Source organism: Dendrobates tinctorius, unplaced genomic scaffold (genome assembly GCF_039654945.1).
Source record: "Dendrobates tinctorius isolate UK_male_01 unplaced genomic scaffold, ASM3965494v1 ptg000326l, whole genome shotgun sequence".
NCBI lineage: Eukaryota > Metazoa > Chordata > Amphibia > Anura > Dendrobatidae > Dendrobates > Dendrobates tinctorius.
The window spans coordinates 17,316,892-17,341,264 of NW_027361993.1; the positions used below are offsets into that span (position 1 = coordinate 17,316,892).

General features: G+C 42.8%; 1 long non-coding RNA gene across 1 annotated transcript in view; it reads left to right on the forward strand.

The window, feature by feature from the left end:
* LOC141074218 (uncharacterized) overlaps nucleotides 1-9,597 on the forward strand; it is a 47,061-nt gene extending 37,464 nt beyond the window's left edge. Inside the window, exon 2 of the long non-coding RNA XR_012227157.1 lies at nucleotides 8,317-9,597. This is a non-coding gene — a long non-coding RNA (uncharacterized lncRNA). The remainder of the gene's footprint in view (nucleotides 1-8,316) is intronic.
* The last annotated feature ends 14,776 nt before the right edge of the window (nucleotides 9,598-24,373 follow it).

A 24,373-nucleotide genomic window follows, 5' to 3' on the forward strand; every position in this document is an offset into this window, starting at 1 on the left:
ACTCCCAACTGCCAAAGAACCGCTGTCCCCTGTTTGAGGCGTGACCTCGACCTGCTCTGCATCACCCCACCCTCGCTGTACATACTGAGTAGAGGTTTGTGTACCTCCCTCCTCTGGAGAGATGTCTTCCTCCTCCATCGACTCCTCCTCATCCTCCTCACAAAGTGTCCCCTGCCTAGGCCTTTGTGAGGAAACACGTAGCGCAGACTGTCCAGAAGCAGATGGCATTTGGGACTCCTCATCCTCCACCTCTTCTGAAACCTCATCCCTTAGTGCTTGCAGTGTTTGTTGAAGCAGGCAGATAAGGGGGACAGTCATGCTGACTAGTGCATCATCTGCACTCGCCATCCGCGTGGATTCATCGAAGGCACGCAAAACGAGGCAGATGTCCTTCATAGAGGCCCACTCAATGGTGCTGAAGTGTGAACGGCGCACAGTGCGACTTGTTTGCGCCTGATGCAGCTGGTACTCCATGACTGCTGCCTGCTGCTCACACAACCGCTCCAACATATGTAACGTTGAATTCCACCGGGTGGGTAGGTCACATATGATGCGATGTTCTGGAAGGCCAAATCGTCGCTGCAGAGCAGCGAGGCGCGATCTTGCCGTGCTGGAACGTCGCAAGTGAGCGCACTCTATGCGGACCTTGTGCAACAGTGCATCAAGATCCGGATAGTCCCTCAGAAAGCTCTGCACGACCAAGTTAAGAACATGTGCCAGACATGGGATGTGTGTGAGGTTGCCTAGGCCAAGAGCTGCCACCAGATTTCGGCCATTGTCACACACTACCAAGCCCGGCTGGAGATTCGCTGGCCCAAACCACACATCGCTCTCCAGCTTGATAGCATTCCAGAGCTCCTGCGCTGTGTGGCTTCGATTCCCCAAAGAAATTAATTTGAGTACAGCCTGTTGACGTTTGGCCACGGCTGTGCTCATATCGGTCGTAACAGGCTCCTGCTCTGCTGTTTCTGAGGAACTTGAGTAGGAGGAGGAGTCTATGTGTACAGACTGGAGTCCTGCAATCCGTGGCGTTGGAAGAACACGTACAGCGCCACTCTCCAGATCCGTACCCGGCTCCACAACATTGACCCAGTGGGCAGTGAGGGAAAGGTATCGTCCCTGTCCATGGTTACTGGTCCACGCATCGGTGGTCAGGTGGACCTTGCTACTAACGGCGTTTAGTAGCGCATGTTTTATTTTGCCCTCAACATGTTTCTGCAGGGCAGGGACGGCTCGCCTGCTGAAATAAAAGCGGCTGGGCACGTTGTATTGGGGGACTGCCAATGCCATTAAGTCCCGGAAGGTGTCAGTGTCCACCAGCCTGAATGACAGCATTTCAACTGCCAGAAGTTTGGCAATGCCAGCATTCAGAGACTGTGCTCTGGGATGGTTTGCCGAGTAAGGGCGCCTTTTATCCCATGCCTGTGCTACCGATGGCTGTGATGGATGGGAACGTGCTGTTATGGGTGGAATCTGACAGGGTCTCCGGACAACAGTGGCAGAGGTTCTTCCTTGGCGATCCTGTGAGGAAGCCGAACCAGCAGTGTGTGAGCTGGAGGAAGAGGGCCCAACACGAACTGAAGAGGTGGTAGGTGGTGCTGTACGTTGGCCTACGTCTTGAGGGTGTCTCTGCAACTCCAACTCGTGCTTGGTGCGCACATGTTTCCACATATTTGTGGTATTGAGGTTGCTGACATTTCTCCCTCTTTTGACTCTCTGATGACACAGCTTGCATTTGACAAAGCAAATGTCATCTGCAACTGTGTCAAAAAAGGACCACGCACTGCAACTCTTGTGAGCGCCCGGTTTGCCTTTGGAAGGAGGAATGCTCCTAACGGGTGCCGAAGTGGAGGGTACAGGCAACCAAGTCTTCCCCCTCCCTCTGCCTCCTGTTTTGGCCGGTAGGGGAATCTCTTCCTCCGAGCTGCTCCCACCACCTTCCTGTTGCTCACGCCATGATGGGTCAAGGACCTCATCATCTTCCCTCCCCTCTTCAAACAGCTGCTTCTCCGGGGTTGTCTCGCCAGCACCGTACGCACCAGAAAGTGGCAACTGAGTCTCGTCATCATCTGATGCGTACTGAGGTGTGCTGACCATAGGCACTGGCCCACTCGCCTCTTCAGATTCAGAGGGACAAAGAAGTTGCGCATCACTGCATACTCCCTCTTCTTCACATTCAGGAATGCTGCTTGGCTGGCCCCCTCTTTCCAAGCCAACAGATTCCGAGAACAGAAGTAGAGATTGTGATGGCTCCTGTCCATGTCTCTCTGACTGCCTGGGCACTTTGGCAGGTGGTGAAGAGACAGATGGTTGCTCTTCGGTGCTCTGACCCTGAGAGGATGCGGAAGTAATTGAAGTCGATGCGTTAGCTGCCATCCATCCGACAACGGCTTCAATTTGTTCCTCCCGCAGCAGTGGGGTACGTTGAGGTCCTACAAAGCTGCGCATAAAGGACTGTTGCCTGCTAAAACTGGGGGATGCTGATCCACTGGTGCCCGCAGCAGGCCCAGAATCCCCACGTCCTCTACCTGTAGAATCCCCACGTCCTCTCCCTGCAGAATCCCCACGTCCTCTCCCTGCTGAAACTCCACGCCCACGCCCACGCCCCCGCGCCTTACTCCCTGCCTTCTTCATCTTGCAAGACTGCTTAAGATAGGCAAAAAAGGACAAAGGGGGGCCTTAGTGTGCTTATTCCTGAACAGCTGGTTACAGGTACAAGAAACACTAATTTTATGAAGTGTGTGTGTGTGGACTAGACTTTAATAGGAGCTGATGTGGCCTACACAAGTTCAAAATGTAGTGTTTGGTGAACTTTTTATGTGGTTTCTTTGTTTGAAACAAACTCAAAGTATGAGAACAAAGAATTGAAACTGATAGTATCACCAACTTTTTGGAGCTATTACAATGCAGGCAGGTAACCTACAATGCAAAAGATGAGGCTCCAAAAAAATTGGGTAATACTAATCTGGCTGCGCCGGCAGGGCACAAGCCAGAAAAAAAGGCTCCTCTATCTACTCCTATATAGTGTTTGCAACCAACCAATGTTGATGGATACGGATGGATGCACACTAATAGGAGAAGAAAAAATGAGCTGCACTCAGAGACAAATATGTGTGAGGCAGTGACGCACGTTGAGCGTCCTACAACCAGACGTAGCTGCAGGACACTCTACTCAGCGTGAGCTGCACTCACACACAGTCAGAGACCTCTCAGACAGCCGTCAACAGTGCAGCTAAGTGGGCACTGGCACTGACAGGCTGCAGAAAGGCTCCGCTGTGTACTCCTATATAGTGTTTGCAACCACCGTAGATGGAGACGGATGGATGCACACTAATAGAAGAAAAAATGAGCTGCACTCAAATAAAAATATGTGTGAGGCAGTGACGCACGCTGAGCGTCCTACAGCCAGACGTAGCTGCAGGACACACTACTCAGCGTGAGCTGCACTCACACACAGTCAGAGACCTCTCAGACAGCCGTGAACAGTGCAGCAAAGTGGACACTAGCACTGAAAGGCTGCAGAAAGGCTCCGCTGTCTACTACTAGTGTTTGCAACCAACGTATATGGATACGGATGGAAGCACACTAGATTGAAATTATTTAAAAAATGCAGCTCAAAAAATAAAAGATGTATGAGGCAGCAGTGATCACACTGGGTGGCCTACAGCCTGACGTGGCTGCAGGACCCACTCCACAGCGTGAGCTGCACTCACACAGCCCTTGCAGACAGCTGTGAAAACAGCGCTGCTAGGGAAAAGCAAGCTACAGTGGTGGTTTATGTAGCCTGGATAAAGCACAATATTGTTTTTAGAATCGCTATTTCTAACTGTCCCTCACAGTCTTCTACAGCAGCCTGTCCCTAACTGAATTCACAGCAGAGTGACCAGAAATGGCGGCTGCGGTGGCTTTTATAGTGCATCATGACATCATTTCGGCAGCCAATCACAGCCATGCCAATAGTTAACATGCCTACATGCCTAACAGGATGTGCCCACACTTCGGAGGATTCCCATTGGCTTAATCAAAGCAAGCAGGCTCATAGCATGATGGGAACTTCCTATTCCGATTCCGATCCCGGAATCCGATATGAAAAAAGTATCGGAATTAAGTATCGGAATTCCGATACCGCTGATATCGGCCGATACCCGATACTTGCGGTATCGGAATGCTCAACACTAGTGGAGAGGCGTCTAAGACACCCCAATTACGAACACCATAGTCAAATGTAATAAAAACACACTCACCACCCTCTTTCTTCCATTTATTACTGTAAAATTAAAATTAATAAAACATCATATTCCTCACCTGTCCAACAATAATTCATATGTTCCATGATGTGCTCCAACTCTGGTCCATCTGGATTGCATGGCATGATGCAACCATTCAGCCGTGAAACCAGGAGACATTTATTTTGGTACCCGAACCAAACTTTTTAAAAATGTTCAGCCGAACCCACCACAAGTCCGCTCATCACTCGTTAAGATACAATACAAATTATTGTCTTTTAAAAATTAATTTCTAATAAACAGGCATCCAGTTAATTTACATGATCAAGTGTTGCTGCTCTCAATGTATTACTAGCTGTGATAAGTGCAAAGCCAAGAAAGAAAACAAAGAAAAGACTTATTTGTAGATCCATTTGATTAACATATCCTAGGGGATGAAATATAATTAAACAACGCGTGAAAACATATCTTTGTGTTTTGATAAGCAAGTATTTAGACTTATCTATAGAGGATCCTGTAGAATAGTCTAATCATTTGCCTTCTCCATAGAAAAGACATTGGGGAACATATGTCAAGCACAACTTTAATAAGTGCGAGGTGTGATTAAAAAGACTAATCCTGAAGCAATATGAAGAAAAGCTGAGCCAGAAAATTAGCAGTCATTAGGTTTATGTGGATCGCCCTCCAGGGCAGTGGGGTACTCGGTACCGGGCCGGCATTTCACTGGGAAGTGTCACAGTAGCGGTGACCCAGTCCGTGGCCCTGGGCGTCCATGTAAGGGAGTGAAGTAATGGAATAAAGTTTATGAATAGATGATTCGTGACGCCACCTGTGGTGTTCGGCAAATGTTAAGCCGACACTGCAGACAGATCCTCTGGGACAGATGGTGTAGTGCAGCAATGATGGTATAGCCCTCCACAGGCAGGGCTGTAGTCCCAGGGCAGTGTACATGTAGGTAGGTGTTGGGAAGGAAGGTGCATTGTCAGGCACAGAGATGTAGCAGTGCTGGGGAGGTTGTAGCAAGAAGTCAAGGACACAATAGGTTGCAGTTTCTTTACCTTTACTTGGCAAATGCAGTCCAAGGTCCTGAGTACAGATGGTACAGGAGCTGGTTAGCCTGGAAGCAAATCAGGAATCACTCTGGAAGATGGGTTGTGCAGTCTCCTTACTAGCGCTCTCTATGAAGTACTCCCAGTACTGAGCTACACAGCCATTCCTCCTTTCTGATGCTATCCACACTCCACTTGCATGGCAGACAGCCGTAGACTTTTATCTCTCTTGGCTCACCCATCGCTGTTGTGCCTCCAAGGATTATATGGGAATAGGGCATTTACAGCTTCCTAGCTTCCTATTCCTCTGATTTCTGATGTAGGACCGTTAGTATCCATACACCCTTGGAGACCAGGCTCCAGATCATGCGCTATCACTGGGACTGAGCTCTCCACTTTCCGCAGTCTCCCCAGCTCTTCTCCTCCACATCTGCACATGACGCCCTCCTCACACTAAATAACCAATTTCCCCTCCTGGCCCCCAGAGAGAAGTTCTTCCCCTTCGTATTGGTTCAGAGCTCCCTCTGCTGGCCCGCAGTGGGAACTGTGTTGCATGTTATGGTTAACTGCCAGAGAGATCCTTCATTGCTTCCAGGCATGACATCACTCTCCCTAGGAGGAAGGCAATGCCACTGTGGTGACCATACTCCTGGGGGCGCCACAAATGCCTATAGGGTATAGCATTGAGGGTAATGGTAAAAGGATAGTAAACCCTTACATTTGCACTGGCACACTTGAAGTTTTTCAGGCTCGTTTTATAGGGTCTTCTGCCAATGAGAGCAGCCACCACCCCTCTCCATAGACAAAATAGCTAATGGCAACACTATGTGTTATGTGGACATAATTAATGATAATAAATCCGCCATAAAGAGCATTGGATCTTATGCAATTACAGAAACTATGTAACCTCTAAATTCATCTTTTCCACATGAAGCAAATAGATATTTTCAGCAAACTTTGATGTTGTAAGGCATAAAATGGAATGAAACACTTCTGGGTAACATCTGCTGTTAGTGGCAGAACACGGAGATATCTCACTGAAGCAGAAGATTTATCATGCATGCATAGAAACAGAGCTCGTCTTTAGTAAAGCACAGTAATATTACATATCTGACAAGAAAGCTCTAGTGATGCATGGGGGTTTTTTCTGTATTTTTCTCTTTTTAATGATGTTTATAGTTTTGCTTTCAAAGAGCGATTCTCTTTTTTTCCGGACTTGTAAGGCTAGTTTCACACTAGCGTTTATGAGCGCAGCGACGGCCTGCGCACGGCCGCCGCTAAGCCCCGCCCCCTGCTGCGCCCGTCGGTAGCTCCGCCCACCGGCGCATGACGCTGCATGCGCCCTGCGTCCCCTATCTTTATCACAGGGGGCGCAGGCCGTGCGCAGTATGCGTTTGGCGGCGCATGCGTCCTTTTGACGGTGCGCCGACCTGCGCCAAACGCAACCTGCTGCAGTTTGGTTGCGTCGGTGCACTGTCAAAAAGGCGCATGCGCCGCCAAACGCATACTGCGCACGGCCTGCGCCCCCTGTGATAAAGATAGGGGACGCAGGGCGCATGCAGCGTCATGCGCCGGTGGGCGGAGCTACCGGCGGGGGCGCGGCAGGGGACGGGGCTTAGCGGCGGCCGTGCGCAGGCCGTCGCTGCGCTCATAAACGCTAGTGTGAAACTAGCCTAAGCAATCAGTCTGGATTTTCATGCTCTGACTATGCACCATCCTGAATATTTTGCTTTATGAGATGATGTGGCCCAAGTTGTGATTATGGATGACCACAGTCCTCTTGGGCAGAGTTTATGCTTGTTTGCATTGTAATAGGTTGGTCTGGAAGGTGAGGAGCCATCTCGATTGAAAGAGTGCGGCTCACAAATGTGCTGCAATTTGGGAATCAAATGTTAAAGGGAACCTGTTGCCTCGTTTTTCAGCTATAAGCTGCAGCCACTGCCTTTCCGGGCTTATTTACAGCATTCTAGAATGCTGTAGATAAGCCCCCAATCAAACCTGAAAGATAAGAAAAACAAGTTTTACTATACTCACCCGGGGTGGTCCAATGGGTGTCATAAGTCTGGGTCAGGCGCCTCCCATCTTCATGCAATGTCGTCATCTTCCTTGCTTCTGTCATGGCTCCTTTGCAGGTATACTGATCTGCCCTGTTGAGGGCAAAGCCAAGTACTGCAGTGCGCCGCAGGCGCCGGGAGAGGTCAGAGAACATTAATGACATTAATGACATGACGATGAAGCTTTCAATGGCAAGATATTAGGTGTGTTTTATGTTCGGCGTCTGTTGGACTCAGGTACTTTGTGAAATATATTGAGCTGCTGCATAACCTCTTTGCTTGCTAAAACAAGGTATTATTTCATTTAGGACAAATATTTAAATAGGTAACCCTGTACACCGAAGTAATAGACATATTAACCCCTGCAAGATGCTGGACATGTATAAATTCATACACCCAGAACTAGCAGGATATATAAAATTATTCTTAAAAGCATATCTCCTGATCCTGAATGCAAAAATTTAAAACAAGGCTCCACCAAAGGTGGAGCTATAGCTATAGCAGCCATACCTGTCTGCAATCTCAGGGGGGCTCAGGGTGCCAGGCAGAAAGGTAGAATAAATGTTCTACCTGGTGCCTGATACTATGGAGAAGGGTGAAGCGTTGACCAATGGGAGGGGAAAGGAGTATTGATAGAGTTGGGGGCTGGCACAATAGAGGAGGGCCCAATGATGACCCAAGGGTGAAAGAGGGGATTTGTTACTGTCAAAAAGGGCAGCCGGCACAATGGTGTAGGGCCCAGTGATGACCGATGGGAGGAAGAGGGAATTGATTACTGTCAAAAAGGGCAGGAAGCATAATGGAGGAGGGCTCACTAATGGTTGGGGAGGCGGATGTGTAATTGTGTGATCTATCAGTACAGTTGAGTTTCTCCCCACTGGTATGCTTCATGTCGTCTTTCCAATCCATGCAATTAGAACGTCCTGATGTCAGATATATTTGTATTTTTTTGCATATGTTTATTACTTTTTTTTTAATCTATTTTAGCAAAAGCTTCATCTTCTGTAGCCACAGGAAGCAAGCCAGGATTTACAGTGCTACATAAGAAGCAATATATGGCATCCAGACTACCTCAGCATGCATTAAAGTCAAATGTTGCAGAGGCACTAAAGGCAATTTAGTTTCCCATATAGACAGAAAGTCATAGCGCATCTTGAAAGCAATGTCATGTGGGTGACGGTAAAAAAGAACAGGTTTTTATTTCTGCTTTGTCCACACAATGCATCAATGTAAGGTTTGAAGTCAGTAAAAAAAAATGAAAAAACGGTACAACAGAAATGGCAAGAAATAAAGGGATAAAGTAATGTATAAATAATGGATATGTAAAGTCTCCAGAGCTTTAAATGTAATGAATATGTTTTATATGTATTTGTGGAGTGATCTTCAATGCGGTGGTCTGGACTATATTTATGGCATCATCTAAAATATGCAGCTATTAGTTGTGTTAGATATTTCTTTCTCTTTTACTGTTGTGTATGTTGAATTGCTCAGCTTCTATATAATGCATGCTACTGATATAACAGCATCCTGTATCATTGCTACTGTTGTGATAGTACCTTGTATTGCTGTGATTACCTGCCAGTATTTGTGTATTGTATATTCTTTACCAGTACTGACATGCTGCATTATCTGTTTTTTATAGTTTTCACCTGAATCATCCACATTTTGTACAACAATCTGCTGAATCATCCATAACTGTGTTCAACAATCAATGGTATCATCTACAACTTTATACAACAACCCTTGATCTCATCTACTACTGTCTTCTACTATACCATCTGTTATCATTTCCCATTGTTGTCCATGTCATCCCAATAAATATAGACATAAGCACCCATACAGTCTTGTTTCTGGGAGTGGATGAAAGGTTAAGCCGTATGCTGGAATCCACACAGCGTCATACGTGGAAGAAGGCAGAACACCTGGTTTACAAACAACAGTATCACTGTGTTTGTTTGGCCAGCATACTCGCCTGACCTTAATCACATAGAGAATCTATGGTGTATTATCAAGAGGAAGATGAGAGACACCAGACCCAACAATGCAGACTAGCTGAAGGCTGCTATCAAAGCAACCTGGGCTTCCATAACACCTCAGCAGTTCCACAGGCTGATCGCCTCCATGCCACGCCGCATTGATGCAGTAATTGATGCCAAAGGAGCCCGACCAAGTATTGAGTACATTTACTGAATACACATTTCAGTAGGCCAACATTTTAAAATAATTTTTCAAGCTGGTGTTATAAAGTATTCTAATTTACTGAGACAATGACTTTTGGGTTTTCATTGGCTGTAAGCCATAATCACCAACATTAACAGAAATACACACATGAAATAGATCACTCTGTTTGTAATGACTCTATATAATATATGAGTTTCACTTTTTGTATTGAAAAACTGAAATTAACTTTTTTGATAATATTCTAATTTTGTGAAAAGCACCTATATATTACCACTCCATTTACATGCAGGACACAGTACCCCATTTCCAGTACTTGGGCCCCTACCAAATGTACAATTATCACCTCTTCTGCAGATAGTGGATTCATTTTGTAGGTGGATTAAAGCCTTAAAAGGGTTGTCTGGTATTTGGATATTGATGACCTATTCTTAGGATAGCTCAACAATATCTCATTGGTGGTTTTCTCACAATTGGCATCTCCACTGATCAGTTGTTTGCAGCTCCCATGACAGTTAGTGGTACACAGTGTGCAGAGCCAAAACAACTCAGCTCCTTGCTTACTGTGTAGTGCAGTGGCCGTTATCAGTACTGCAGCTCAGCTCCTATTCACCTACGGTGAATGTATGGAGTATGAAGTTGTGTTGTTCCAGCTCTTTACACTTGTGTATTTTTCTGACACTGGATCTTCAAACAGCTGATCTGAGAGCTCCAAAGCCTGGTCTTCAGCCAACTCTACTACTCTTCCATGTGTCTTCTCTATCTTAGCCTGCCTCACTACCCACAAAGGCCATGGGCAGTCCATACTTACAAGTCATACATGCCTGTAGGTATTTAAGGGAAATACAGTATGTTGAAAAGATAATAATAAAGAGCATTAGTGCTCAAAAAGCGTAGGTCTAGTGTGTTTTTATTTTTTCATTTTGATATTTTAATAGTTACAAATAAATAATATTTTTTATAGTCCTTTCTATTGCATTTGAGGGACATCTTCCTGCCTTCTACCCCACTAACATCAGCCTACCACAGAAGTACAACAGTTACTCTGCTGCTCAGTGGATCAGAGTAGTCCCTTCACCACGATTTATGATTGGTCAGTCTAATCTCCCTCTAGTGGTGGTTTGAGGCAGCAGCAGTAACTTTTGCAGTAAACAATCATGGGATTTGGATCTCCGTATCGCAAAGAAATTGTTAACAATTTCAACAAAAAAGTATTTACATGTCTAAATTAAAAGATAAAACTTAAAAAAAATTCCCGATGCTGAATTTGTGGCTACAGAGATAAAATTAACATATTTCTTGTCTGGAGCTGTCTGCTTTCAGTTATGGAGGTGTATCTGGAGTGGTTACAGTGTAAGGATTTGATAGGGACTGTTGTACACCTCTCCTTCTAAAAACAACGTTTACAAGAATTGTATTCAAATATGTGATTTTATTGTATTTTCTCAGCAATGTGAGATGTAAAGTGCATAGAACCTTGTTGGCACTAAGTTTTGCGGTTCTCCTAATTTACGGTGATTAATGTACAATGTTATTAGTGTTTAAGATATAGGGAAAGTATAGGATACAGTATCATACTTAGATCAGAGATAGCTAGTGACTTTAGATACATGAGAACATAAGGTATAGTATAGGATTGATATAGTTTAGAGTAAGAACGAAAAATATATAGTTGTGGGCAAATTAGTTATAGGAAGTAGTGCACGGGATTAGATACAGTTAATATGTTTGGGACCAACCCAGCATGGTAAATGGTTAGGTAATATAAAAAGGACATTGCTTCCTGCTTAGATTAGATAGAGAGATAAAGTTTTAGTAAGAGTTCAAGGCCAGAGGGCTGAAGGGCACAAGAAGTACACACATTTGAACGTCAGCAGTGATCTTCGGCAGATATTCCTGTAACATCCGGGACCTACTGCCCAAACTAGGCATTGGGAAGTGTGCATTATTCCTTTCCAACAAATGGAAGCCTTACGGGGAAACGAGTGAGGGAGACGTGTTGGGTCTTATGAATACTGCGGAGCCGGACGGAGTATCCAGGGAGCTGAAGGAGCCAGTAAGCAAAGGGATAGGCTGAACAAATAGAGATCATGGAAATATACTGTGCTTTGTCAACAAATGAATTCATACTGCTAAGTAAAGTTGATCTTGTTGTTAAAAAGTTAGTGTCTCCTGGTTTGTGTGCGACTGATCCTGGACCAAAGAACGTGATTGTAATGGAGGCCTCCGGCCTGAAAGTAAGTACACCCAATTTCACATAGCACACCATTGATGGACACAGTTTATTAGTGGAGTGCCAAGGCATGGAAACACAGCCCCTGAACCATGACTACCTGTTCACCTTACATCAGTCACCATTCACTATACTCTGAGCGACGACTGTGTGCACTCGCCAGCACCTTGATAACTGCTCTCAGAGCAGTGGATATGTTCAGAGGGAGCTGTCAATCAAAGTGGTGGGGCGTGTTTATGGTATAATAATAATAATAATAATACTACATTTTATTTCTATAGCACCAACATATTCCACAGCACTTTGCATTTCAGAGGGGATTTGTACAGACAATAGACATTACAGCATAACAATAATCACATAGATCATAACAAATACCAAGAGGAATGAGGGCCCTGCTCGCAAGCTTACAGTCTATGAGGAAAGAGGTAGACATGAAAGGTGGGTGATAACAGTTGCCCTGATTGTTTGGACCAGCCATAATGTTAACTGTGTAACAGTACGGACACAGAGGGCTAATGGATGCAAGAAGCATGTGGGAACATGATGCGGGGAACCTGGTTATGGTAAAACTTTTGGCTGTGCCACACAGGGATAGATTAGGTTAATGTGTTGAGGCGATAGGCCAGTCTGAATAAATGCGTTTTGAGGGCACGCTTAAAATTGTGGGGATTGGGGACTAATCGTATTGACCTGGGAAGTGCATTCCAAAGAATTGGCACAGCACATGTAAAGTCTTGGAGACGGGAGTGGGAGGTTTTGATTATTGAGGATGCTAACATCAGGTCATCAGCAGAGCGGAGGGCGCGGGTAGGGTGGTATACTGAAACAAGGAGATGTAGGGTGGTGCTGAGCCATGGAGGGCTTTGTGGGTGAGGGTAATAAGTTTATACTGAATTCTGGAGTGGATGGGTAGCCAGTGTAATGACTGGCACAAGGTAGAGGCATCGGTGTAACGATTGGTGAGTGACGGTATAGTGAGTGATGACTGTAGCTTCTCTGGGGTCGCCTCCATAGCTGAAAGCCAGCGGCTCCCAGGAGAATACATTCATGTTCTACTGGCAGCTGCGCTGTCGGTAAGGCGGCAAGACATTATTTTAATATAACGCTATTAACCTGCAATTTAACCCCATATCTGCAGGTAAATAGCGTTTCATGATGTGACAGGTTCCCTTTAAGGTTGAAAAAAAATCTAATAGACTTTCATATTTATCAAAAACCTTGTCGCATAAATAAGTTTACAAGTCATACGTTTAGCGTAAAGAAGAATTTAGCTGAGCTCGTCGGATCTATAATTGGCTAACGACGGGGCATGTGTTGTCTCTGGTGATACATATGTAGACAGACTATAAGCATTTCCGACGAATATTTATTAACTTTCCCTCGCAGAAAATAATGATGTCCTAAGAGAAAGCCGTCTTCCAGTAAATGACACATTCTGAGTAATATATCTCCTAATTTGCTGCTTTACAAATGACTGCAGTTAGTCTGACAATTTTCCCTGTGTTTTTCTTTACCCTCTTTCTGGTTTCACAAAAGGGCCGCACTAAGGAAGGAAACCAGGAACCCAGCCGTGATTGCTCCATCTCAATGATTGCTATTTCTGAACTTCTAATAACCAATTGTCACTTCAGAAGACATAATTACACGTAGGGATTTTTTTTTGTGTGTCAGTGGTAACAAGTGAGAAGCAACAGTTGGATCTCACTTCTGCTGATTTTTCTACATCAAGACCATTTTTTATTTCCTTTTTCTGCTAATTGTTACAACTGTGACAAGTGAATGAGTTCCACATTTTGCATTTGCCAACTTGAATGACGGTGTAAATCTGGTACTGTATAGTCGTAAAGTCACCAATTTTTTTTATTTATTTTGTTTTGGAATACTTTGATTGCTTTTAATACATTTCAATTAGTTTAAATGTATCAATGTAAATTAGATTTTTTAAATTTTTTATATTTTATTTAAATTTGAAAATGTATCAGTTTGAAATATTGTCCCGATACATCAGCAAAGTAGCATTGAGGACAAATGTAGAGCTGTAAGGCACCACAGAAAGGTGAGGGGAATTCATCACAATGGGTCTTATGTCAATACGCCCCTGAATTAAACTGGAAAACCTCTTTTTATAGTAAGCCATTTAGGAAGTTTACTATCTACACAGGCCTTGATATTCGAAACTTAGGGCCGGATATTAGCTAATTATGCCGCATTAGAACTTCAGGAAATGTGGGCCCCATTGAAAGACATTCACCATAAAAATGGCCCCCAATGTCTTCTCCTCTACAGACATGTTTATTCCGTACTGCTGTAGCTACTCAAGTACAACATTTTCTTAAAGAAGGGAAATCATTTTAATATTTAAACAGACATACATAGTATATACAGTATATACTCGTGTATAAGCTAAGATTTTCAGCCCATTTTTTTGGTCTGAAAGTCTCCCTCTCAGCTTATATGCGAGTCATATACTAGGGTGGGCGGGGGAGGGGGAGCGGGGATGCCAGAGACCATACTCACAACTCCTGGCACATCTCTGCAGCCCCTGCTTCTCCCTCTGCTGTCTGCTTTCGTGAAAGCCTGTTCCACTCATTGATCACCATCACTGTTAAAAATGTTTTTTTTTAATATCTAATCTGTAGCTTCTCCCTTTTAGTTTAACTCCATTGCGTCTTGTGTTTCCATGTGCAAATGAGAATAAGGATGATCCCTTTACAATGTGACAGCCCTTCAGATATTTATAGACAGCTATTAAGTCTCCTCTTAGCTTTCTTTTTTGTGAGATAAGCATTACCAGGTCCTTTAACAATTCAAAGTAGGACATACTTTGCAGTCTGCTGACCATCCTGATAGCTTGTCTCTGAACTTGCTTCAGTTGTTCAATGCTTTTTTTAAAATGTGGTGCCCAGAACTGGCACAAGATTCCAGAAGAGGACTGACCAAGGAGCAGTAGAGGGGGATAAATACTTCATGTGATTTAGACTCTATGCTTCTCTTAATACATCCTAGAACTGTGTTTGCCTTTTTTGCTGCTGCATTACACTGTTGACTTATGTGCAGTATGTGATCTGTTAGTATACCCAAGTCTTTTTCACACGTACTGTTGCTTAGTTCCATTCCTTCCATTCTGTAGAAGTAATTTGTTTTTTCTTGCCGAGATATAGAATCTTGCATTTCTCCCTGTTAAATACCATTCTATTAGTCGCTGCCCATTATTCAAGCTTATCTAGATTCTTCTGAATCCTTTGTTGCCTCTAGTGTTAGCTATCCCTCCTAGCTTTATGTCATCTGCAAATCTGATTAAATTACATTCGGTTCCTTTATCTAAGTAATTTCTAAAAATGATGAACAACATTGGGGCCAAAACAGAGCCTTGTGGTACCCTACTTGAAACACTCTTCTAATTGGATGTGCAATCAGTTATTACCACTCTGAGTATGATCACTGAGCCAGTTATGAATCTATCTAACCGTAACTTTGTCAATCCCATACTTGGTCAAGTTTTCAATAAGGATAGTATGAGAAACTTTATCAAATGCTTTGCTGAAGTCGAGATATAGTATATTTACCTCATATCCCTGATCCACTCAGTCAGTGATTCCATCATATAAGGAAATTAGATTAGTGTGACATGACTTGTTTGCTACAAACCCATGCTGGCTATGGTTATTTACTGTATTCTTATCTAAACACTTACATGCTATTTACTAATTTGCTCAAAGGCCTTTCCTGGTATAGAAGTAAGTCCCACTGGCCTGTGATTTCCTGGCTCCATCTTGTTTCCTTTTTTGATGATAGGGACAACTTTTGCCCTTCTCCAATCTTCTGGGACTTCTCTTATTTTCCAGTATTTTTCAAATATTCTGGCTAGTAGTTCTGCAATTTCCTCTGCTAACTCTTTCAGTACCCCAGGATGTTATTCATCTGAACCAGGAGATTTAAATTCATGCAAATTAACTAAGTGTTACCTCACCATCTCTCTGTTTATGGATAGAGTGGATTTTTTTATTCCTTCTATGGCACCATGAAGATCAGTTGATATTACATTTGCTTTCTTAGAGAACATGGATGCACAATAGGAATTTAAAAGTTTGGCCTTCTCAACATCATTTTTGACGCATTTCATCCTGTGAAAATCCAATAGCGTCTTTAACTTTTGCTTTTGAAATTCCCCAGAAAGATAGATACTTGCTTGAGAAAGGTTTTGTGATAGGACCGAAACATCACCACATGGGCAAATAAGGTACTCACTTATATTGATTCTTAATGGAGTGCTGCCTCTTCTTATATTTATAAAGCTGGTGGATTGTGGGATTGTTGTTCCCGGAGGCTTGCACTGTGAGTTTTTGCAATTTTTATGCATGTTGTGCTGCTTTATTTTTCTCTATGTAGATAGATAGATAGATAGATAGATAGATAGATAGATAGATAGATAGATAATAGCATAAATAAAAAGCAGACAGCACTACCAAAAAAAGTTTTTCTGAACAAAGTGGACTTTATTAGGCCATATGGTGTGGCAACATTTCGGTTCTGACCAACCTTTCTCAAGCAATGAATAGGTGGAATCATGAGGTATATGTAATAAGAAAATATGAGCCCTCTGGAAAATGAGTGTAGGATGTGCCATTAATGAGGAGAGGCTGTCATCTGCTGATTTCATTAGAGGTATGACTCATCCTGGTTTTACCTTTTCACTCATTTCATAGAAAAGGTAAAACCAGGATCAACTACCACTGATATACCATAAGGAAAAAGAGGTTGGATCTCCCAGTCCCTAAGCACTTTGTGGAAATGGGACATACAGAAAAACAGCTGAGATTTATAATTATAATATTGTCCCTCCACAGAGGAGGGGAAGAGACAGAATTCATCTCCTAAAAAGAAGAGAACTTGAATGGATAATGGATATTGAAACTCAACACCCTCAAACCTAATGATCTTAATGTAGAATTTAAAATTAACTCGATTTTATAGTCGTTTGACCTCTTTACCCGAGGTATGTCGTTCTCATGTGGTGTATGGCGGAGGGTTGTACCCCTGACAGGGTATGATGCATCTTATGTTGCCAAGCTTTCTGTCAGGAGAAGAGTCTTTCCTTCTCAAATTACACACACAGGAAACTCCATAATACAATGTTTGCGCAGTAACTGCCTCTAGGCAGAAGATGATGATGGTGGTAGTAGTGGGTGCATTTGAGCCCCAGTCATGAATCAGCTGTAAGAATTTAAAACAGAAGTCTTTTTACTGAAAGTAATGGGGCAAATTATTATTTACAAACAGCGGGAAACTGAGGTACAGGATTACACTCACGGTTGATGATTGCTGGGTACCTGCAGACAGGCAGATGTTAGTAACCTTGGGTTTTATTAAGTCTGAATATCTCTTCTTCAGCATTGTGCTCTGTTTGTTCCCCGAGGTAATTCTCCCTCCGAGAGGTGCAATGGTATTCTTCCTCATATGAAGACTATTAACTCCCCTTATCGTGTCAGTCCCCTTTTTAAGCAAATCAGGCAGGGAGAAGGTAGGTAATTCCTTCACCTACAAAACGGCTGCCCCTTATGAAATAAATGAAATATGAATAGCAATACTGCTTCTGGACACTAGGAAAAAACTGAGATGCTTAGCACATAATTTGGCCAATTCATGCCTGCCCAGCAACCGACGACAAGGTGGTCTCAGAACTGCTGGGAACCTAAGTGTCTCATGTGAATACCTCTCTAAGGCCACATGCACACATTCAGTGTTTGGTGAGTTTTTTACATCAGTATTTGTAAGCCAAAACCAGGAGTGGGTGATAAATGCAGAAGTGGTGACGTGTTTCTATTATACTTTTCCTCTGACCGTTCCACTCCTGGTTTTGGCTTACAAATACTGGGGTAAAAAACTCACCAAATACTCAATGTGTGCACCTGGCCTAAGGCCGAAGTCTAAATTTCTGGGTAGATGTGAATACCTCTCTTTAAAGCCTGAATTTATAGAATCCTGAGGCAATTAAAATCCATCACATGCTGGAGGGCGAGTGCTCAGTCAGAGAGCTAATATACAAATGACTGTTCTAAGACTGTTTACACTAGCTTGGATATGCCAATCAGTCTTTTGTTAATTGTATGTTATCTCTCTGACCGAGCACTCTTCAGCATGTGGTGGATTTTAATTACAACAGCGCCCTACCTACCCATAAAATCAGACTTTGAAGAGGGGTATTCACATCTACCCTGGAATTCAGACTTCAGTCTTAGAGAGGTATTCACACTAGACATGTTAGGACCCAATAGATCTGAGACCGCCTTGATGTTGGTTGCTGGGCAGGCATGAATTGACCAAATTATGTGCTAAGCATCTCATTTTTTTCATATTATCCGGAAGCAGTATTGTTATTCATATTTCATATAGACACGCTTTAGCACTACAGAGTGCAACAATTTTTGCTTATTGTATGCTCCTGCTCACAATAGCTTGGAAGTGCCAGTCAGTCTTTTGTGATTTGCTTTTTATTTATGCTATTATCATTACAAACAGATGTTTGTTTGGGAGGCCTTGCACCTGGAATTTATTTATATTGTGCTGTTCTAATTTTGTTGCTATATGGATAGATAAATGATAGATACATACTGTTATGATAAATATTTTATACTTTGCTTTGATTATTATTTGGGCAATCAAATCTTACCTATATATATATTTGATCACTTAGTATTTTTGTATTAGCTTTATAAGTGTTATTCATAAAAGCAATAACACAGGGCGTTGTCTTTGATATAGCGGTGCCTTTGTTTTAAGTTTTCTTTATTACAGAAGGCATAGAAAGCTGCGTAGAACCAGTTTCAAGGGATCCAGCAGTTTCCATAATTTACGACTGTTATTCCCAGTTAAAATACTTTCCCCAATTAAAACATTTTCTTCCTCAGGTAATGTAAAGCCATGAACCTTTTCATATTTTTGTAGCTGCAATAAAAACTTTTGACTGGGCATCTGAGAGTAGAAAAGCCTGTACACTAACAGACACTGGTTGTGTGCCCTTTTCTCCGATCGAATGACTCTTTGATTTGATCAAAACTGGCAAATGGGTGAAAACTTCTGAGTTTCTTTTAAAGCTTTCCATACAGGTTTCCACATCAATACATGGAAGGATAGATTGATAAATAAATAGATAATAGATAGATAGATAATAGATAGGTAGATAATAGATAGATGGAATATATAGAAAGAATAGATAGATAATAGGTAGATAGATAGATAGATAGATAGATAATAGATACAGTTAGGTCCATATATATTTGGACAGAGACAACATTTTTCTTATTTTGGTTCTAGACATTACCACTAGAGTTGAGCGACTTTGGTAGGATCGGGTTTCGTGAAACCCGAATGAAACAAAATAAGTTTCAGATGAAACTCGTCCGACTAGAGCAAAACAAAGTCGAAGTTTCGTCCGAAACCCAACCCCAATGCAAGTCAATGGGAAATAAAAGTCGGACGAAACTCCGACTTTGTTTTGCTCTAGTCGGACGAGTTTCATCTGAAACTTATTTTGTTTCATTCGGATTTCACGAAACCCGATCCGACCAAAGTCGCTCAACTCTAATTACCACAATGAATTTTAAACAAAGCAATTCAGATGCAGTTGAAGTTCAGACTTTCAGCTTTCATTTGAGGGTATCCACATTAAAATTGGATGACGGTTTAGGAGTTTCAGCTCCTTAACATGTGCCACCCTGTTTTTAAAGGGACCAAAAGTAATTAGACAATTGACTCCAAGGCTATTTCATGGACAGGTGTGGGCAATCCCTTCCTTATGTCATTCTCAATTAAGCAGATAAAAGGCCTGGAGTTGATTTGAGGTGTGGTGCTTGCATTTGGAAGGTTTTGCTGTGAAGGAAACATGCGGTCAAAGGAGCTCTCCATGCAAGTGAAACAAGCCATCCTTAAGCTGCAAAAACAGAAAAAACCCATCCGAGAAATTGCTACAACACTAAGAGTGGCAAAATCTACAGTATGGTACATCCTGAGAAAGAAAGAAAGCACTGTGGTGAACTCATCAATGCAAAAAGACCTGGGCGCCCACGGAAGACAACAGTGGTGGATGATCGCAGAATAGTCTCCATGGTGAAGAGAAACCCCTTCACAACAGCCAACCTAGTGAACAACACTCTCCAGGTGGTAGGCGTATCAATATCCAAATCTACCATAAAGAGAAGACTGCCTGAAAGTAAATACAGAGGGTTCACTGCACGGTGCAAGCCACTCATAAGCATCAAGAATAAAAAGGCTAGACTGGACTTTGCTTAAAAACATCTAAAAAAGCCAGCACAGTTCTGGAAGAACATTCTTTGAACAGATGAAACCAAGATCAACCTCTACCAGAATGATGGAAATAGAAAAGTATGGCGAAGGCGTGGTACAGATCATGATCCAAAGCATACCACATCATCTGTAAAACACGGCGGAGGCAGTGTGTTGGCTTGGGCATGCATGGCTGCCAGTGTCACTGAGTCACTAGTGTTTATTGATGATGTGACACAGGACAGAAGCAGACAAATGAATTCTGAGGTATTCAGAGCCATACAGTGTGCTCAGATCCAGCCAAATGCAGCCAAACTGATTGGTCGTCGTTTCATACTACAGATAGACAATGACCCAAAACATAAAGCCAAAGCAACCCAGGAGTTTATTAAAGCAAAGAAGTGGAAAATTCTTGAATGGCCAAGTCAGTCACCTGATCTCAACCCAATTGAGCATGCATTTCACTTGTTAAAGACTAAACTTCAGACAGAAAGGCTCACAAACAAACAGCAACTGAAAACCACTGCAGTGAAGGCCTGGCAGAGCATCAAAAAGGAGGAAACACAGCGTCTGGTGATGTCCATGAGATCAAGACTTCAGGCAGTCATTGCTAACAAAGGGTTTTCAACCAAGTACTAGAAATGAACATTTTATTTACAATTATTTAATCTGTCCAATTACTTTTGGTCCCTTTAAAAACAGGGTGGCACATGTTAAGGAGATGAAACTCCTAAAGCCTTCATACAATTTTAATGTGGATACACTCAAATGAAAGCTGAAATTCTGAACTTCAACTGCATCTGAATTGCTTTGTTTAAAATTCATTGTGGTAATGTCTAGAACCAAAATTAGAAAAATGTCTCTGTCCAGATATATATGGACCTAACTGTAGATATAATAGATAATAGGTAGATAATAGATAGATATAATAGATAGATAGACAATAGATAGATAAATAGATAGATGAGTCAGAATCAACAGTTTGATCTCTTTTTGCTGATTTCTCCACCCTAAGATTTTAGTTTTCCAGCCAATTGTCACCAATATGGCCAGTAAATGATCTCCCCATTTTGTATGTGCCAGCTTGTATGAAAGTGACAGACTGTATGGTCGCAACTCGCCAGTAGTTAAGTAAATTTGTCTGTTCCAGCTTGAATATAAATAACAGACTGTATTGTATATTTTGTGCTTGTTTGCTTATTTTTCTTTCATTGTTTCATTTTTTTTCTTGATTTTTTATATTTAGTTTTTATACATTTTATTTCGTTCTCACTTTTGGCTCTAATACCTTGTTCATTAGTATCATTTTACCTTTGTAGGACAAATTCCCCGATGGACAATTAGCGATGTGAACACAGTCCTTATTAATGCAGACAAGCCATACATTGACAGCTTGTGTAGTAAATATATCTATAATTGTCATCTCCATGTTTTTTCCCACATCAAACTGTCTCGCTTTTCTGTGCTATTGGTGACGTTGGATGGTCTCATGAGCTTCATTAGTAATATAGTATAACCCGGAAGAGCAGAGATCATTTGATAGCAATCAAAATTTGGAGCCCAGCTAGAGAGAAGAAGATGTAAAGTATAAATGGCTACATTTGGAGAGGTTGGAAATTGGATGGGAAATTATAGTATTAATTATTGATATGACATTTTTTAGCTGAATATTTGATAGAATTCAATATTTATTAACATCAGTATGTGAAGGTAACTTAGCATGCGCTGCTTCTTGGTGCTGGAACTCTCCATGGTGCTGAATGACATTGTTAGCTTCAGACAGCCGGAATGGCTGAAATAAACCAGCCTGGAACTCAGGTTCATGGAGGGGTTCAGAACCCCCTTTGTAAGGTCTATATCACCGGCAATTACCCAATTAGCTCTGCCATTAACCTGCTTGTTAGTTTTTTAAAATTTTTTGTTTGCATGTATCTTTGGACATTTTATTAACATTTTTGAGTGGTAGCATTTCTCATTGCGGAGAGGGACATGTCAAGCCTGGCATGCCAATGTGAGGAGACTAGAGTTGAGCGACTTTTGCTTTTTTAGGGTCGCGTTTCGTTTCGTGAAACCCGACTTTTCCAAAAGTCGGGTCGAGCAAGATCGTCCGATTATAGGGAAAAGTCGGGGTCATCCCGAAACACGAAACCCAATGTAAGTCAATGGGGAATAAAAGTTGGCAGTGAGAGGAGGACAGGAAACACACCTACAGTGCCCATTTGAATGCCAAAAGCATCAATTCTTCTTACTTAAGCTTGTCAACCTTAATTAACTTCATAATACAAGTTACGCACTGAAAAATGGGGGTTATTTGGCTAAATTTGTGGGGGGGAGGGCTGGCTGCAGGTTTTCATGTAACCTGGGCGAAAGAGCGCCCCTTTAACACATACCACAACTCATCATGCTCCGATACGGCAGAGAAATAGCGGTATAGTACAATGAAAAATACCTCACTTTTTACATCTCATGACGAGGCCCATCTATTTCTCCATACAAAATCATTGGTCCCATATAATGTTTGAAGCAGTATATGATGAGCTCCACATAATGCTACAGTATATGTTGGTCCCCATGGATGAAGCTCCACTGTCTTATGGGCCCAAATAATGCTCCAAACATAATGGGCCCCATTTCTACTGCTCTAGTGTATAATGGGCCCTGTAAATGCTGCTCCAGTGTCTGATGTCCACCTTTGGAATGTTCCAGTGTATGGTGGGCCCCATCTATCATTCTCCAGAGTATAGTGCTCCCCAAAAATTGCTGTCCCAACATAGAAAACAATCAAATAAGTCTCCTGGCTAGGGAATCCCTGTACTTGTCTGGACAGGTGCTTTAGCTTGCTTAACAGCTCGCCAGCCGTTCTCACGCCCAGTATGGATTGCACGTGATTGCACAAAGGTTAGAAAGGGTACCGTATCCCTGGATAACATGTATGGATAGCGTACACATTCAAAATATATGTCTATACAGCATGAGGCAGGCTCAGACGGTGTTAGGCACAGTATGGATTGCACGTCATTGCACAAAGGTTAGAAGGGGTACCGTATCCCCGGATAACATGTATGGATAGCGTACACATTCAAAATATATGTCTATACAGCATGAGGCAGGCTCAGACGGTGTTAGGCCCAGTATGGATTGCACGTCATTGCACAAAGGTTAGAAGGGGTACCGTATCCCCAGATAACATGTATGGATAGCGTACACATTCAAAATATATTTCTATACAGCATGAGGCAGGCTCAGATGGTGTTAGGCCCAGTATGGATTGCACGTCATTGCACAAAGGTTAGAAGGGGTACCGTATCCCCAGATAACATGTATGGATAGCGTACACATTCAAAATATATGTCTATACAGCATGAGGCAGGCTCAGACGGTGTTAGGCCCAGTATGGATTGCACGTCATTGCACAAAGGTTAGAAGGGGTACCGTATCCCCGGATAACATGTATGGATAGCGTACACATTCAAAATATATGTCTATACAGCATGAGGCAGGCTCAGACGGTGTTAGGCCCAGTATGGATTGCACGTCATTGCACAAAGGTTAGAAGGGGTACCGTATCCCCGGATAACATGTATGGATAGCGTACACATTCAAAATATATGTCTATACAGCATGAGGCAGGCTCAGACGGTGTTAGGCCCAGTATGGATTGCACGTCATTGCACAAAGGTTAGAAGGGGTACCGTATCCCCGGATAACATGCATGGATAGCGTACACATTCAAAATATATGTCTATACAGCATGAGGCAGGCTCAGACGGTGTTAGGCCCAGTATGGATTGCACGTCATTGCACAAAGGTTAGAAGGGGTACCGTATCCCCGGATAACATGTATGGATAGCGTACACATTCAAAATATATGTCTATACAGCAAGAGGCAGGCTCAGACGGTGTTAGGCCCAGTATGGATTGCACGTCATTGCACAAAGGTTAGAAGGGGTACCGTATCCCTGGATAACATGTATGGATAGCGTACACATTCAAAATATATGTCTATACAGCATGAGGCAGGCTCAGACGGTGTTAGGCCCAGTATGGATTGCACGTCATTGCACAAAGGTTAGAAAGGGTACCGTATCCCCGGATAACATGTATGGATAGCGTACACATTCAAAATATATGTCTATACAGCATGAGGCAGGCTCAGACGGTGTTAGGCCCAGTATGGATTGCACGTCATTGCACAAAGGTTAGAAGGGGTACCGTATCCCCGGATAACATGTATGGATAGCGTACACATTCAAAATATATGTCTATACAGCATGAGGCAGGCTCAGACGGTGTTAGGCCCAGTATGGATTGCACGTCGTTGCACAAAGGTTAGAAGGGGTACCGTAT